This window comes from Manacus candei, unplaced genomic scaffold, assembly GCF_025592945.1.
Source record: "Manacus candei isolate 608988 ecotype Guabito, Panama unplaced genomic scaffold, ASM2559294v1 h1tg000114l, whole genome shotgun sequence".
NCBI classification, from domain to species: domain Eukaryota; kingdom Metazoa; phylum Chordata; class Aves; order Passeriformes; family Pipridae; genus Manacus; species Manacus candei.
The window spans coordinates 1,642,230-1,659,007 of NW_026138162.1; the positions used below are offsets into that span (position 1 = coordinate 1,642,230).

Here is a 16,778-nt window from a genome sequence, read left to right on the forward strand (position 1 = left end):
TGGAAAAATTAACTGAATATAAGCAGATAAAATTTGGGAAAGAGTGATAATTTCCAATACTTAGATTGTTGGGCATAGTTATATTGTGAAATATGCTGCCATTTATCAACTTTAAAAAGTTTGAGTATTTCTTTCAAATAGAAAAATCTAGGATACTGCTTTGTTGGTTTTTTTTCTTTCTTTTTTTTTTTTCTCCCTTTCTCTTTTTTAACCTGTGGCTTGAAGGAAAGCAATAGTGAGAATGAATTCATGCTAGTAGACACTTTTAAGACTAGATTTAGCTGCAGTCACATTAGCTTAGATAATGGGAGAATTTTTCTTCATTGAAAATGCTCCCTGTCGCTTAAGAAGAACTCACTGAGGCAGCCTGCCATCTAGCTTTTTCACAGCAAAATAGGCTTGCAGACTGCAGATGAGAGACTCGGGAGCAGAGACAATTTTAACTTAGCCATCCCTAATTTATCTCAAGCTTTTTCAATTCATCTTCACTGCTCTATGCACACTGGAACACCAGATTGTCAACCCCTGGGAACAGAATGCAGCCAGGGATCTAGAGAGCTGTCACATCCTGAGAAATATTTAAATTGTGCTGATTTTCTTCTGGAGTGCTGAGCAGAGGGAATGAAACTCTCTATCAAGTCATAGCTTTGCGGGCAATAGATCAGAGGATACTGCCAGTTTTTCTAATGGATTATTTTATCGGGCAGGTTCTTCCTGAAGGTATGTAGTCACTCTCTCAATTCATTACCCACGCTATTTATCAGGTAACGATCTAAAGAACTAGTAATCTAGATACATTAACAAAAATGTTAACTAAGTAGTTCTGTATTGATTGAATGATGGCACTTTATTGCAGCATGTTTGCAGTTAAAATACTCTGATCTACTTACTGTAGATGTGTTGTGCCTACTGCCAAATGCTTTGTCAGCAATCCCCCCAAGCAAAAAGCAATACCTAACCTTTAAACAAAAAAAGCAAAAATCCATTGTGCTGCATATAGCATTGCCACAAGTTGATACTGTCCAGAGAATGTTGTTTTTCTGAAGCAATGAATAATCAATAGCAAAATCATATTTATGATTTTAAATTTTTTAGAGGTGAGTATTAATTTTGCAAAATATTTTCCAAATCTGGATATGGGCAGAACTCCCCTTAAAGTACTACAAATTAATTCCAGAGTTAACTATTTGTTAGATATAGATATTTACTATGATGTTCTACCATTTCACGTGTGGAGTTACAATATTTAATTCTGAAAATCTCTTATGTTAGGTATGTGACTGTTTTTGCATCTGTATTGCCATACTCCAGAAGCTTCTTAGTAAAGCATAAGGATTATATATCACAACAGGAGGTTTAAAAATAAAATCTGTAAAGAAGAATTTCTTGCCTTTTAAACTTCTCTGTTTATATAGAAGTTACAGTATGTGTCTCCTAATCTGAATTGCTTACTGTGTGTCTGTAGCCTGTGAGGCAGCCTGACCTAAAAATGAAAGATCTTTAAATTGCAGAAGCAGCCAGGCATTTTTGAACTATTCCAAGAGCGGGAGTTGCTGCAGAGATGTAAAAAGCACTGCCACATTTAAGTTAAAGTCCTGGCCTTGTTTCATTCCCAAGTTATTATTCTACCTGAATACAACCTCTGGGACTTGGGCAGGAATAGACAAGTGCAGGGCTAAGCTGTAGCTCCTTGTCCAGTGCATTGGCTGGGCTGCTGTCATGTTACCAAGAATAAATGATTTATGAACTTGTCTGTGGTGTACTTGATAGTACAGTGAATATGCTGAACCAGATTTTTAGTCACAAGTGACAGATGTATTTCATATTTTTTAATATACTGCTGAAAGAAAGCAATAAGATAGTAATAGGTAGCAAATGTAGAGGGAAAAAAACCCCTTAGGTTTAAAACAGTAAATATGAGATAAAAACATCTGCTAGTATGTTTAATTTCCTTTATTTAAGGAATATAATATTTTCATGGCATTAATAACAAATTAGAGCAATGCATGTTGCTCCTCTATGCAACACCCAAAAGTTCCTTTCTTCTAGAGCCTTGGAGAGGCTGAAGGAAAAAAAAGAGAGATTGATTCTGTCCCATTTCCGATGAAATCCCTTTCCTATGGACCTCAAAAAGACTCAGGCAAAGAGGCTTTCCCTAAGCTCTCCCTAGAGGCTCCTATCATCAGCAAGATATTTTTTAAAGGAAATATAAGCACCAGCTGTGTTTTGCCCAATCTCCCAAACTTTTTGTTTAAATACATAGCAGTGTCTTAAAATGCTTCTAGATACCCATGGATATTTCAGCATTTTGTGCAATTACTTACAGATGTCACAACCTGGGAGGGTAATATGGGCACTTCTTGTTATATGTTGCTCATATGAAAACCTAACTCTTCCAGATCACATTCTGTTTTATCTCCTTTGGGTCCAATTACTTTTCCTTTTAAATGTCTGGCTACTTTAATCACTAGCTATTTACATGCAATTTTTTCTGATATATGGCATTGGGGAGTAACCAAGAGCAACATAAAAAATATCTCGATCTTTGCTCCAAAGTAAAATGACAGAAAATACATTAAAAATATTTAATTGGGAGGGTAATATTAAGTAATAGAAAATAAATTAAGGTTAATATCTCTATGTTCTACTTTACCATCACATTTTTACTTTTCTTTTTACCTGTCATGATACAGAGATCTGTGATGTGCCCATATATTATGCCAATTTCTCATGAAACTTTCTGCTGCCTTCTGACATCCTTTTAGGCTGTTTGTCTAAAGAACTGTGTTACAAAATATGGTATAGCATAAATAGATGAAACCATTGTGGGAAGGAAGAAAACTGAAGCGCAAATTCTTTGTTATGGTGTTATATTTCTACTCTATAGTCTTCTGCCTGTCCTGGTTCCACTGGTACTCCTGGTCCACATTTAGTTTACTATTCTTTCTTCTTTCCTATAATAACAGTTTCCTAAAAAAAGAAATAAACAATATTTTTCCACAGGAATTTACAGCAGTATCACAAGTCTACCCCTTTTCTTTACATTCTTCAGCAGTCCTTAGCCAACACTACTTATCTCCTGTGCTCCATTTTGCTGAAGTAAGCTTAAGTGTTGACTGTATTCCTTACTTGACATCTTAGGTTCCACTCCTTCCTATTTTGCTGTGTGCTAGTCAAATCACAAAACCAAAAGAACAATTTTGACCTTTTTATACAGCACTTCTGGTTTTCTCTTGTGCTTATTTAACAGCTGTTTGAGTTTGGGGTTTGTTCTTCTCCCAGAGTGAGCCTCTAGAAGGTAAAGGTATTACACAGAACTTGGCACAAAAAAGACACCTTCTTATTTGTCTTATTCTTTTTCCTTTTTACTTGCTTTAGATTTGGGAGTGTGCTTGTGATAACACATAATTCTATGCAGTGGATATAAATAGTATCTCTAGGGTCTTTTTGGGGGAAAAAAATAATTCATGACTGTTTCACATTATCTGTTCCTTGAACTCTAACAGGTAACCAGTGTAAAAAATGCTTCGAAGCAGAGAAGTCTAGGAGCTTGATAATGATAGACTGTATGTTCTCAGGAAAAAAAATGGGTATTTCTAAGATCAGAACGTGCTATTCCCTGATTTACACAGACTATTAGCTAGAAAACATATTTGATTATGTACTAACTCTGTTAAGACTTAAGTAGGTCTAATGACACATAGCATATCTCTGTTTTCACACACATAGTTTCACAGGTTTGAGTGAGCAAGAGTGAAAAGGTGGTTTCCCCTGAGAATCATATCTGGCTATTGTAAAGAATGTTCAAGAAATAGAAGAAAGAACATACAAAGCTAGTTCATATTTGCAAACTGTTTTATTTTTGTTGAAATGCTTCAGCACACTCTTAAAGTGTGATCCAGCTTCTTAAATTGTGGGATGTATTGCCTAGCTATAGCTACAAATCCAAGGCTTCACACAAGTCTTGTGTTGTACCTTGTAGCCCATTATTTTGGTTATGCAAAATATCTGAAATTCTAGTAAACACTGATATTTAAGCAACTGAGTAGATTATTTGTTCATCTTTTAATGAAAAAAAAAAAGATAAATAAGTACCAGAATTCACTTCTCCTGCTTTACTTTGTCACCATCTCTTAAGAAAACTCAGATCAAATAATAAACCAATTTTGATGACTTATATCATCCTAATAGACAAAGTGTAATGTGGCTGACGTTCCTGTAGAAAGGTACATAGCTCACAAAATATTGACAAGTCAATATTGATTGACTGAATTAATATTCATTTATTAATTAATTTAATTGAATGAATTAATATTGACTTCATGGTAATATCTTTCAGATTATGAATTTTATTATAATTTTCTGAAAGTGGACCTGAATTCCTTTGTGCTATGATGACCTTAGTTTGATATATTTGAAGTAAAGCATTCTGTTTTGAAACACTTCCAAAGATTTGGGGTTTTTTTTTTGTGCACCCCACCCCACTTCTCAACCACTCAAATGATAAGAAACCACATTTGAAAATCTGTAATAACTAACCATATTGGCTTTGTGGGAAGCCTTAATTTTAGACTAAGAAAACTTGTAAGTGTACGGTTCAAAGATCATTTTAACTAAAGTTTTTATTGTAAATTTGAATCTTCTTCCACTTTGCTATGAAGTACAAAGTAAATATTCCTCAAAAAGTGAGAATGTTATACACTTAATATTTTCTTACACTTTTTCTTTCTTTTATACATTGCTGAACATAGAAGTTATTTTGAAACATCCAAAACTGGTCTCTTCTTCTTGTTGAAAAATACACAGAATTTTCTGGAGTCGGTATTTTCAGGTGCAATTAAAAATTTGGTTTGTTTGGGAAGCTTCAACATTGCTTTTCTAACTTAATGCAGTCATTACAATTACTGTTTCACATAGAGAAGTAAATTTACTGAAGTAATTATAGTAATATATCTTGTTCTGAATGTCATTTAATATCCTGTTTGCCTCTTTATGTCACTGCTGGAAGTCAGTACATTGAAGCCAGTGGAATAAATAAGAGTGGAATCAGGTTTGATTTGTTTAAGTATCCCTGTCTGCCCCTACACATCCATCAGTGTGAATTTTCTATCTTAAATTGTGTCTATTAATAAGGCTTTGAAAGGTAAATTATTTGTTTGCACATAAAACTGCTTCTGCTTTGCTTTTCCAGTTGCTTCTGAAGACTAATAATAGTTTTCATCTGCCCATAGCTTCAAAAATTTTGAAAATTACTAAATCAGAATTTAAGGCAGATGAAAAAATTCTATCTCAAAGAACTATAAAAAATTCCTTAACTTATTTTCAATAATTTAAGTGGGTGAAATGTATATTTTATATGGATATTACTTGACAGACAATTTGGAGATGTGTTGTCATTACAAAAACTTCTATTAAAAACTTTTCAGGTTCTAATTTGACTACTTTTGGAGTAGCAATTAACTTTAAGAAACTTTGTCAAGTGTCAATATTTTTGTGTAACCAAGTAACATTTCTAAGTTGTGTTTTAATATGTAGAACATTATGTGTAAGGACGGAATAGTTCTCTGAAAAATCAAAGGACACTATGAATCAAGGAGGAGTTGATAACTGTCTTTGGAGAAGCTTTACCTCCTTTCTTCAGTATTTCCTCTTATCCTATTTGATCAACTTTCTTTTATTAGGTTGAACTTTTCTGATATTGTATGACAAAAGTTAGAGAAAGTCAAATTTAAGAGATTCTACTTTATAAGACTTATTTTTGAAGAAATATAGGGACCTGTATGCTTTCTTTAAATGTGTGTGTACATACAGGATAAGAATGAAAGAGATTAATAGGATGTTTTATCTATCCTCTACTTTTAAAGTCATGAAGAAAGCAGAACAGATAAAAGGAAAGACAAAACAAAACAAGTGAAGAAATACCCCAAACAAATCCACCCAAACCCACAGATTCACAAAATATTTTAATACCCTAGGAAAAATATTTTGGTCAGATTTCTGTGTTCTGTACTGCCAAGAACATTAATAGATCTGTTTCAAATAACATAGCATAGCCTCTGGAATATAGGGATGATTTAGTACTTCTGAACTACTGAAATATCACTCCCATAGATGGCCTTTCATGGTCAGAAATTGATTTGCTTCCTCCTCTGTTGTGATCTATGTTAACAATTATATAGTATGCTTTACTACTCTTCCTTATAGGAAGTAAGGTTACACATCAGTATGATGCAACAGCAGTCACTTAAGCATCTTACCAACACCAAGCAGACGTAATGCTGTGTCCTTCTCTCTTCTCAAAAGGCTTTGACTATGAAGCTTGCCAAACCCCTCCATAAGCCACTAAGCACAAGTCTAATGAAAAGCTAACTTAGTGGAAAAAATTAAAAGTTTTGCAATAGTTTAGTAATTCAAATCATGTCAGCTAAGGAGTTGATGAATCTGAGACTAATATCATCAGAAGACCAGGAAGACCAAGGTTGTCAGAGTAATGGGGTAGAAGGAGGAGTTTCCTCACTTTTGCTGCAGTAAACTGTTAGATTACAACAGCTATAACGTTTAACCTCACCTTAAAACTGCCTTGCACTCTTTGCAAGTCTCCCTTACCTCCTGTCAAAAAGTGTCAGTAAAGGAAAAATGAGATCTCTGCTCACTTTCAGAGTAGATCTTATTACTCTGGTGTCTGTCTCCTTGGGGAAAAGCAGCCTTGCAGCCAGAAAGGGAGGTTGAAATCACCTAGAAATTTGAAGCTTCCCTTGCCATCAAAATAGTGGTCAAACTGCTAAGTCAATAAGGATCTTTAAGAATTATCTGTATAGTTTATTGGATCTAGATAAATGAAACCCAAATCTAATCAGTTTTATGAAAGTACTTCACTACATACTAAATAGTGAAGTTTGTTCTTGAGTTTTGGTTGTTTTGTTTTGGGGGTCTTTTTCTCCCTTTTTTTTTGTAGCAAGTTGTTCCAAAAACTTCTTTGCTTATTTTTTGTAGTTCTGCATCTGCCAGTCCTGTGTGATGCACACCCACCCACCCACCCACCCACACATCCTTTTCAAAATCTAGGGATTTGGTTTTTTGTTTGGGGGTTTGCTTCTTGTTTGTTTCTGTCCACCACTGCAATGCTAGAGATTAGAGGGACTGGGTACACTAAGCTAAATCTCTGCATAAATCTTGAAATGGGCAATGCAAAGTGTTTCCAAGTTTGTACAGCATGTGTTGCTGCATCTTCAGTTTGATCAGGACCGTCTCTTTTTTTCCATGTATTTAGACTAAAGGTAATTCTTTGGTGAAAATCCCACCCAATACAGTAAAATAGAATCACAGAATCACAGAATGGTTGAAGTGAGAAGGGACCTTTGGAGGTCAACTGGTCCTAACCCTCAGGAGACCTCTACAGCTGATAGTCCAGCAGTGTGTTGTCAGCTTCTTGATACCTCCAAGGATGCAGTTCCACACCAGCCTGTGCCAGTGCTCAGTCACCCTCACAGTAAGAAAGTGATTCCCAACGTTCAGATGGAACCTCCTGTGTTTTAATTTGTGCCCATTGTCTCTGATCCTGTCACTGGACACCACTGAAAAGAGCCTGGTTTCATCTTCTTTACACTGTTACTTTATACTTAAGATCTGCTCTGAGGCTTCACTTCTCCAGGCTGAACGGTTACATCTCTCTCAGGCTTTCCTCATACAAGAGATGGTCCAGTCTCTTCATCATCTTTGCAGCCCTTCATTGAACTGTCTCCAATTTGTCAGCATCTCCCTGGTACGGGGGAGCTTAGAACTGGAAGCAGTATTCCAGATGTGGCCTCACCAGTGCTGAGTAGAAGGGAGGGATTATCTACGTTAATGTGTTGGCAATGCTTTGCCTCATGCAACCTGGGAGCCTTCTTTATGGCAAAGGCACATTACTGGCTCATGATCAACTCGGTGTCCACCAAGACCCTCTGGTACTTTCCTACCAACCTACTTTCCTGCTGTATGGCCCCTAGCATTTATTGTTGAATGGGGTTGTTCTCACCTAGATATGTGTCTTTGCACTTCTCCTTGTTGAAGTAATTATTACATTGCTTAAAAGGATTATAAAATCTACTTTCTTTATATATACCTCAAACTCTTTTGAGGATTCCAGGCAACAATATTTATTTTCTTAACAAAAATTTATTCCCTGGAATATAGAACTATGATTTCAGTCAGAAAATCAAGTAGCTTGTTACTTTTTTTTGGTCTTATTTTATCTTAATAACTGCTTAGCTATGGTGTAGAAGTATGATGTCACCAGTGATCATTAGTGGTGTTCCTCAGGGTTCAGCTCTAGGGACAGTTTTATTTGATACATTTATCAACAATATGCAAAAAGAAGTTTAACGTACCATTAGCAAGTTTGCTGGTGATACCAGACTGGGAGGTGATGTTGACGTGGCCTTGCAGAGGGATCTAAATAGGCTAGAACATTGAACTATGATTATTGGCATGAAATTTAACAAGTTAAAATGTTAGATTTCATTACTCTGCACGTGAGACAGAGTAATGCCAGGCTATAGTATAAACTGGGAGAAGAGTGGCTGCAGAAAGGGATGTGGGCATGCTGGTCAGCCGCAGGCTCGACATAAGTCAGCAGTGGGCCCTCACAGCCCAGAAGGCAAACTGCATCCTGAGGTGCTTCAAACACTGCATGACGAGCTGAGAGGGGTGGTTATCCCACTTTACTCAGTTGATGTGGCCTCACCTGAGCACTGTATGCATTTCTGGGCCCCACAATCTAAGAAGGAGTGAGAGTCCTTGAATGCATCTAGAGGATTCTGATGAAAGGGCTGGAGAGAATGTCTTGTTAGGAGCATGCGTGGACTTTGTTTTTGTCTGGTTTGGAGTAAAAGAAGTGATAATAAAGATATTAAACAGAACTAGCCCCAATACTGAGCCTTGCAGAACCCCACTAGTGACCATCTGCCAACTGAATGTAGCACTATTTACCACTATGAAGATACCAAGTGGAACTTAGTCATATCATTCTCTTGGTTGCTCTGTTTAGTTTACTATTATTGGAAGAAATAAAAAAAAAAGCAGTTCTTACTTGAACTCAAAATTACCTGGCCACATAATAACAACACTGACATAATTTCTCACATTGATTTTGAGCAAATATTAATAGACAACTGTGTTTACAGAAAGAGTTCAAATTTCATACTGAAAGCATCTCCACATATCTGAAATGGGGAAGTATAAAAGAGCTGGATAGAAACCCAGACAATCTGAGAAGAAATGTTGAACACGTGGCAGTATTCACTATAGTGAGTGCATTGTTTCATAATGATCTTGGTAGAGAAAACTGCCAGGGCGTATGGATTTAACCATAAAGACCAAGCAATTGTGTTTTGAGACAATAAGGATCACTTACTGGATGTGATGCATTTATTCAAAATAGAAGTACTGCAAACAGTATCTCTTGTGGTATAGGAATGGCAGACCTCCAGGTCATTTTGGAGAAATACTTGGCCTCTGTGTGCAATAGTAGTCTCGTAAGTACATGCAGAAGAAATGTATTAACTTTTTCCTAGAAATTAATGTGAAAAATATATTCTGTATTGATAAAGCAGTGTACAAAGTCTGTGCCCAGAAAAAAAAAAAAGCTCTCTGAAAAACATCTTAATCCACAACTCCATGCAAGTAACTGACTTTCCTACTGAACGAAATCTGCAGGTTATCTTTTCAAATCCAGTATTTTTATAAATGTATAAGGACAAACTATAGATTTATAGTAGCTTGAAACTTCCTAGCCTTAGAGATATTTCAGCTGTGGAAATGAACCTTATCTTGTGAGTATCCCTCCTACCTATATGCAAGGTTTGTACAAAAAACATTCACTAACACTTTATCACTAGATCTTTATGTTAGCTTTGTTCCATAGCCAGGGATTCCTGTAGAGACTTCCTTCAGGTCCCTTACCTGCTCTGTGATAAGGATTTAGATTTTTCATTATTGTCAAATAGTGCCACTGAATCTCAGGAATGCACAGCCCGTTCCCAGTCACAAATACAAGATCTGCAAGTAAAAACACATTTTGTTCAATGCCAGCACTGCGTGTCAAAATTCTCAGCCTCAAATGTAACCTGTCTTACCCAAGTAATACATACACAAGGACTCATACAGAAGGCAATGCAAGACTTTGAAAAGCCTTAAAAAGTGTTTTGTGTTTTAGGTATGTAGATTTTGTTTGTTTGTTTGTTTTTAATTTAGATTTAATTAGCTGTAATATAAAACAATACTTCATCATGAAGTGAAAATTTGTTTGGCAAGGAAATAGAAAAGTATAATTTCTGAAATTTACTGGTATATCATGCCAAATTGAAATAACCTATCAACCTGAAATTTTATTTGTAGTCATTGAATTATTCATCCAAAATAATCTGTTTCACTTTTTGAAGAACATATTAAAAATTTACCACACAGAACTAGTGCATGCAGAATTTTGACATGTTTTATTTTCAAGTATGTTATTTTCAGTATCTACAACAAAGAATGATGTATCTTTCATATCTTTTACTTCATCTAAGATTAAATTGCTACTTAAAAAGGAAACGAACAAATAAAAAAGGGTGACCAAAATAGACTTACTTCTGCTGTTAGACAGCAAGAGTTTTTTGCATGTATGTTATAGATAGACAGATATGAATGACAATGAAAAAGAATGTCTTGTGACAAAAAAAAAAAAAGAAATAGACTTTGAAATGGAACATTTAATTTCTTTTGAAAATTAGTTTCAAGATCCATAACATTTTTACATATACAAATGCATAAACCTCTATTTTCTATAGTCTTTTTATATAAACATTAAGGAACCTATCTGAAATGTAAGGCTCTCTATTTAGCAATTAAATTTTGTTTAACAGTGTTCTGACTAGTATTCTTAGATTATATAATGGACTGTTAAAAGAGGACTTCTTTTACTTCTCAGAGATCTCTAGTATGATTTATAGAAAAGTATAAACAGACTATTTTGGAAAGACACCAATAATACTTATCTACCTGAATAACAATTTTTCTCAAAAGCGGTGATATGTTTCCCTGTACATTTTTAGGAGCCAGATTGCTGAAAAAGAGACTCTGGGCCAAATTAGGGTATAAGATAAGATAAGAAAGCAGAAAGCTTTAATGAGCCACTAGATTCTGGGTCTCACATCTTGTGTTCAGAGGGTTCCACAGTTTAAGGTGTTAACCCATCCAATCCCAGGTCTATCCACCCGTCGGTTCTGACCCGTTCTGCCCCCCAGCACACCCCTTCGGCAATTGAGTCTGGGGGCGTTTTGGGACCCCTTCTTCCTCATCTTCATCTTCTTCATCACGTGCAGACCTTGGAGGACTTCCAAGGTTCTGGGCCTGAAGGCTGTTGGGCCTGTGTTTACATATTTTGGTGCAGGTGTTAAGATGCTTTCCTACAATTAAAAGAAGACTGAACAGCTAACGGACTTAATGGAATTGTTACGGGAAAGGGTTTTTGGTATGTGCAACTGTTAAACTACTGTTACTTCTACTGGAAATACTGATAAGAGACATAATACCGTGAGAAAGATTCTACAGCTACATTTAAAATCTACATTCACTACATAACTACTTCTAAAGCCTATAAAAATTAAAAAATCAAAAACTCCATGGCAACAAATAAGACTCAGATATAATCTTCTGCCAAAAAATATTTGCTTTTTCCATAGAAGCCCTCTTGGCAAAAGACAGGATGAAATAATTTCTTACACATAGAAATATTCATACATTTCAGTGTAAAATTGCTAAAATTCTAATTGGTCTATTACATGTAACACTTGTCTGTTTTCCCTTCTCCTTCATGTTGCCCCATTTTGTAATGGGACCATAATTCAACAACAGACATTATGTCTAAGATGCTGGGCTAAGCAGCCTCCTGCCTCTCTAAATTTTCTCCTGATATTTCTTCTCTTACCAATATGGCAGAAGGGGATGTACAGCTAACTAAGGGATGTACATGGCTAACTAAACTGAAAAATATCAAAGCAAAAGTCCCTTTCTAAAATATTTTCCCTTCCTATTTAAGCCATCTAATTGGAGAAGCTCATGGGACAATTGCTTTGGAAAAAGGCTGCTTTATTAGCACCCTGTCTATTCAGCACTCTCTTTCACTATAGCATATGTTTTGAGGGGTAGTGACTGAAAGCCCTGATACCTTTATAAGGGTTTCTCCTGTTGAATGCAAGTGTTGGTTGACAGAAGCAACTTCAGTTTTTAGTGCAGTATAGTGCAACCAGGAGTGACCTCATTCTAGTAGCATGGAGGTCAGTGTGGACGCTCTCCAGAAACTGAGTACATTACCATTCAAACTCATATGGAGTTCCATGTCACAGCTCAAATTGCTACCTGTTACTAATAGTAATTTAAATACTAATAATATTTTAAATACCAGTGTTTTGTGTGGCAATCTCATTGTAGACGTACATTATGCCTTGATGCTACAACATTGTTATTGCTCTCCAGGTGAATCCTTAGAACATGAGTGGTGAGGCAATGTAAATGTGACTGGCAGCTTGCTTAGTGCTGTGTCTGCTGTATGGAGATAGAGAGTAGTATTCTGGTCACTCCTGCCAGATATGATATACAGATTTCTACTGCAACTGACTGTCAGGCATGACTTTATTGAGCAAAATTCATTTTAAGTTTTTTGCACTGAAAACAATCTGTTCATACCACAGTCTTGCACAAATATTTCTTATCTGATATGAGTATGATTACTGAAATATCAGGTTCACTCATGGTTTAAATGGAAACTAGTGCTGCTTAAAACCCAAGCACACATATTTATCAACTGAGATATTTACTATTCCTAGACTGTTTACATGTGAAGTGAGTGTTTTAATGAAATGAGTTTGTACAATGTGGAGGCAATGCTAGCATGGTACTGTTTTATCAATTAGCAAAGACAGCAAAAATATCCCCTTTCTGTAGGTACTGGATCCAATTGCTCCAAATGCTGCTGTTGAAGCAGATGATGGATATTTAATATTAAATAGATGCTCTGGTTTGTATGCTGAAATACTACCTCCTTACTTAAACAACATGCTATAGAATTGATATATCGCATTACTTTGTCATATTGTGTCAAGTTGAATTGACTTACAATGTAAGTCAATGCAACATGATGTGACATCCTGTAATTTGCCGTAATTTGCCATTATTTGATGTAATATAATTTAGTAGGTCAGAAATGTAAAGCAAACAAAACTTTGTCCATGATGAAATTCATTTAGGTAAATGTGAAAAGCATTTTGCCAGAAAACAAAATAGAAACATATTTCACATGATGGGTATTTCCCTAGAAATATTCCCTATAAACATAGTATAATTGTTTAAGCAAAAGAAATCTTGGAGCTGATGAATAGTTAGTTTTACTGAGAGTAGGTCTAAGTAATTCCTTGAACAGATGCCATTTTCCTCAAAAGCCAGTAGAATGCAGCACACTAACCTAGGATCTGGTTTTATAGTAATATTTTAGCACAGTGAATGACAATTTCACTTCCTAAGTCATCAGCATAGGTATGTTATGTTTATATGTTTATATGATAAAGCTTTATATGTTTATATGATAAAGCTGAAGCAGAAGAACTATTTTAACATGTAGGAGCTGATGGACTCACAGCTTCATATCTGATTACTGAGTCATGAGATTTATGTATAACATGAAATCCATGTCAGCCAGAACTGACAGTGTCAGGCAGGTGTCACCCGTAGTATCAAAGAGTGATTGACAGAAAATTCAGTACTTGATTAACAACTTAATTATTTTGTTTACTCAAGGCAACCCCTTCTTATCACTTTCAGGCACTCACCAGGGCATAAAGCTCTGGGGCTACAGAGAAAGAAGACCAAGGTGAATAAGACAAAAAAAAAGACAGTTATTCCATCTGTCATACAGCAATTTATATTTCTAGGCTGTCCATATAAATGGGAGAAAAACAAGGCCTGAAATAAAGTAGAAGAAAATCTTACATGTTATTTCAAGTCATCTTTGGAAAAATTACTTTACTAAGCTGTAGTTATATGAAATAATCTACAATTGAAATTCATGCTGAGCTTTGAGGTGCAGCAATCTTCTAGTCTTGCTACAATACAAATCAAGAGTAATATATGAAAAAAATAATAAATATTATCAATCCATGGCAAGATTGTGCTTTTAAAGCTGTATTGTAAAAGTTTATTTTTTATTTGAGGTGTAAAAATGAAAAATCCAACTTTATTTTATAAACATTTTATACATTGTTAAAAAGTGCTGAGAGTCTTGATACCCACTGCTTTAGATATATATCACCGTATTTTATAGGCGAGAGTTTCTGGAAGAGGCAAAATATTTCAGATTTTTTTTAATTATTTTTTAAAATCAGATATATTTTGATTCTTCTACCTGTTCTGTTAGGTAGTTTCTGATAATTCAGTGATTTAAGAAAAAAGGTAGAGTAAACAAAATTTTTGATCTTTTTCTTTGTCATCCCACAGACTTATTTGGGATGAGCTAAAGTGACACTGGCCAAGAACCAGCTATGATTTTTAAGAATGTATGTATCTAGGAAGCTAATAATTGTGAAACTTCATAATTGTCCTTATATCTTGTATAAAACTGAATCAGTCACATAGTGCCTCACAACAAGACTTTCTAATTAATGATATGAGGGAGTATGTGAAGGAAATGGGTACCTTGCTTAACTACTATATCTTCTTCCAGACCTTTCTGAAGAACTGATGACCCAATCATTTTAGTTCATATATCCTTTCTATGTAATTTAATTTACAATCTTGTGAGTCTATACAATAAAACTATTTGACCATGTGTAGAGTTTTGTAAGAGTATATACACAAAGAAACAATTTTGCGGAACTACAGGTTGGTAACTAACAGACAGAATGGTAAGGATCTTTACAGATCATCTCACATGCTCCAAGCATGGTCAGCTAGAGCAGGTTACACAGGGCTGTGTCCAGTTGGGTTTTGGTCATCTCCAGATATGGGGATGCCACAAAATCGGTGGCAAATATTCTCCTGTGTTTGATCACCCTCACAGTGAAAAAGATCTTTTTTATGTTTAACAGGAATTTCCTGTATTTCAGCTTGTGTTTATTGTCTCTTATCCAGTCACTAAATAACACTAAGAAGAGTCTGGCTCTGCCTTCTTTGCACCTCCCCTGAACATGGATAACAAGTCTCTTCTCCAGGATGAACAGACCCATACCTCAGCCTCTCTTCATATCAAAGATTCTTCAAGGCCTTGGTTATCTTAGTTATCCTTGTGGACTGCTGCTGGACTTGCTCCGGTAAGTCTCTCTCTGTCTTGGACTGGAGAATCCAGAAGTGAATGGTCCAGGTGTGTCTCATCAGAACTGTGGAGGGGCAAAGGGTAACTTAACCTGATGACAGCACTCTGCTTAATGCATTCCAGGGTACACTTGGACTTCTTTGCTGCAAGGGCACATTGGTATTTCATGGTCAACTTGCTCACCAGGACCTTCTCTGCAAAGCTGATTCTTAGTCAGTTGCCCACCTCTGTATTGGTTTCTGATGTTGTTCTTTGCTAGTCACAGGAGTTGGTATTTCCCCTTGGGGAACTCCATGAGCTTCTGGCCTACACATTTCTCCAGCCTGTTGATGTCCCTCTTTAAGGTAGTGCACCCATCTCATGAATTCTTGACACTCTGCACAGTTTTTTATAGTCATCCATGTCATCAATGAAGAAGTAAAAAAGGTTTGTCTCTATTATTCACCCTATTATTCACTAATGGCTGAGGGCATGTCTAAAAGTAAAGCCAAAAGTGAACAAGGCATAGCATACTTCAGCCCTTTCCATGTTCTTTGTAAATCAGTTCTTCTCCTCTGACCTGTAATGGGCTTTTATTTTCCCTCATCTTCCTTTTGCTGATGACCTATAGAGGAGTCCTTCCTCTTTCTCTGCATGTACCTCACCAGATTCGGAAGTCCAGGTGGACTTGGTCTTTCCTAACACCATCTCTTGCATGTTCCAACAATGTCTTTGTATTCCTTCTGGTGACCTGACCCTGTTTTCACTTCTTGTATGCTTCCCATTTCTTTTTAAATTTTCTTAGGATCTCCTTGCTCACCTGTAAAGGCCTTCTGTCACCTTTTCTTGACTCTCATTTTTAGCACAGTACACTTCTGGTGTCTGGAGGAACTGATTTTTGAGAATCACTGGCTATGTGATTTAGATTCATTCTATGTGTTGGCTGCTAGATAATAGACAGCTTTCTGAATTTTTTTTCCAAACAGTGACAGTTCTCCTTGACCTAGAATTTTCTTTGAATATTATTAAACACCATCATTAAGTAGGGAAAAGGACTATTTGAAAGGATGTTGACTTTCTTGCAAGAGATGAAAAATTATAATTGCCTCACATCACATGCAGAATGGAGACTTTTTTAGCTAAAAAAAGAGCTTTCTATAAAAGCTTCCTTTGTCCATGTTAGGCATTTCCTAAAAGTAATATCTTATTCTGGTAAATATCAGAAAAATTATGTGCAACAGAATCAGCAGTGTACAAGGTCCTCAATACATTTTCTGACAATAGAAAATATAATTGATCAATTTTAAGAGTGTGAAGTTACCTTTTTCTAGAAGTATCTTGATATTTAATACTCTATTTAGGAGGAAGAAAGAGACAAAACAAAATATACCATGTTGCAACACAGATAATTCTATTGTCTTATCACTTATTTACTTTCTCCAATATGTATTTGCAGAACAGAATCTGTGTAGTG

At 35.7% G+C, this 16,778-nt stretch overlaps 1 protein-coding gene across 3 annotated transcripts in view; it reads left to right on the forward strand.

Annotated features, from left to right (window-relative positions):
• Positions 1 to 413: 413 nt before the first annotated feature.
• MGAT4C (MGAT4 family member C) overlaps positions 414 to 16,778 on the forward strand; it is a 340,168-nt gene continuing 323,803 nt past the window's right edge. For 2 of the 3 annotated variants that reach the window (XM_051770060.1, XM_051770059.1), the window contains exon 1: positions 414 to 720. The gene's annotated coding sequence lies outside the window, so the exon portion shown is untranslated. Of the gene's footprint in view, positions 721 to 15,285; positions 15,324 to 16,778 lie in introns of those variants that run through there. The other variant, XM_051770062.1, reaches the window with a different exon arrangement.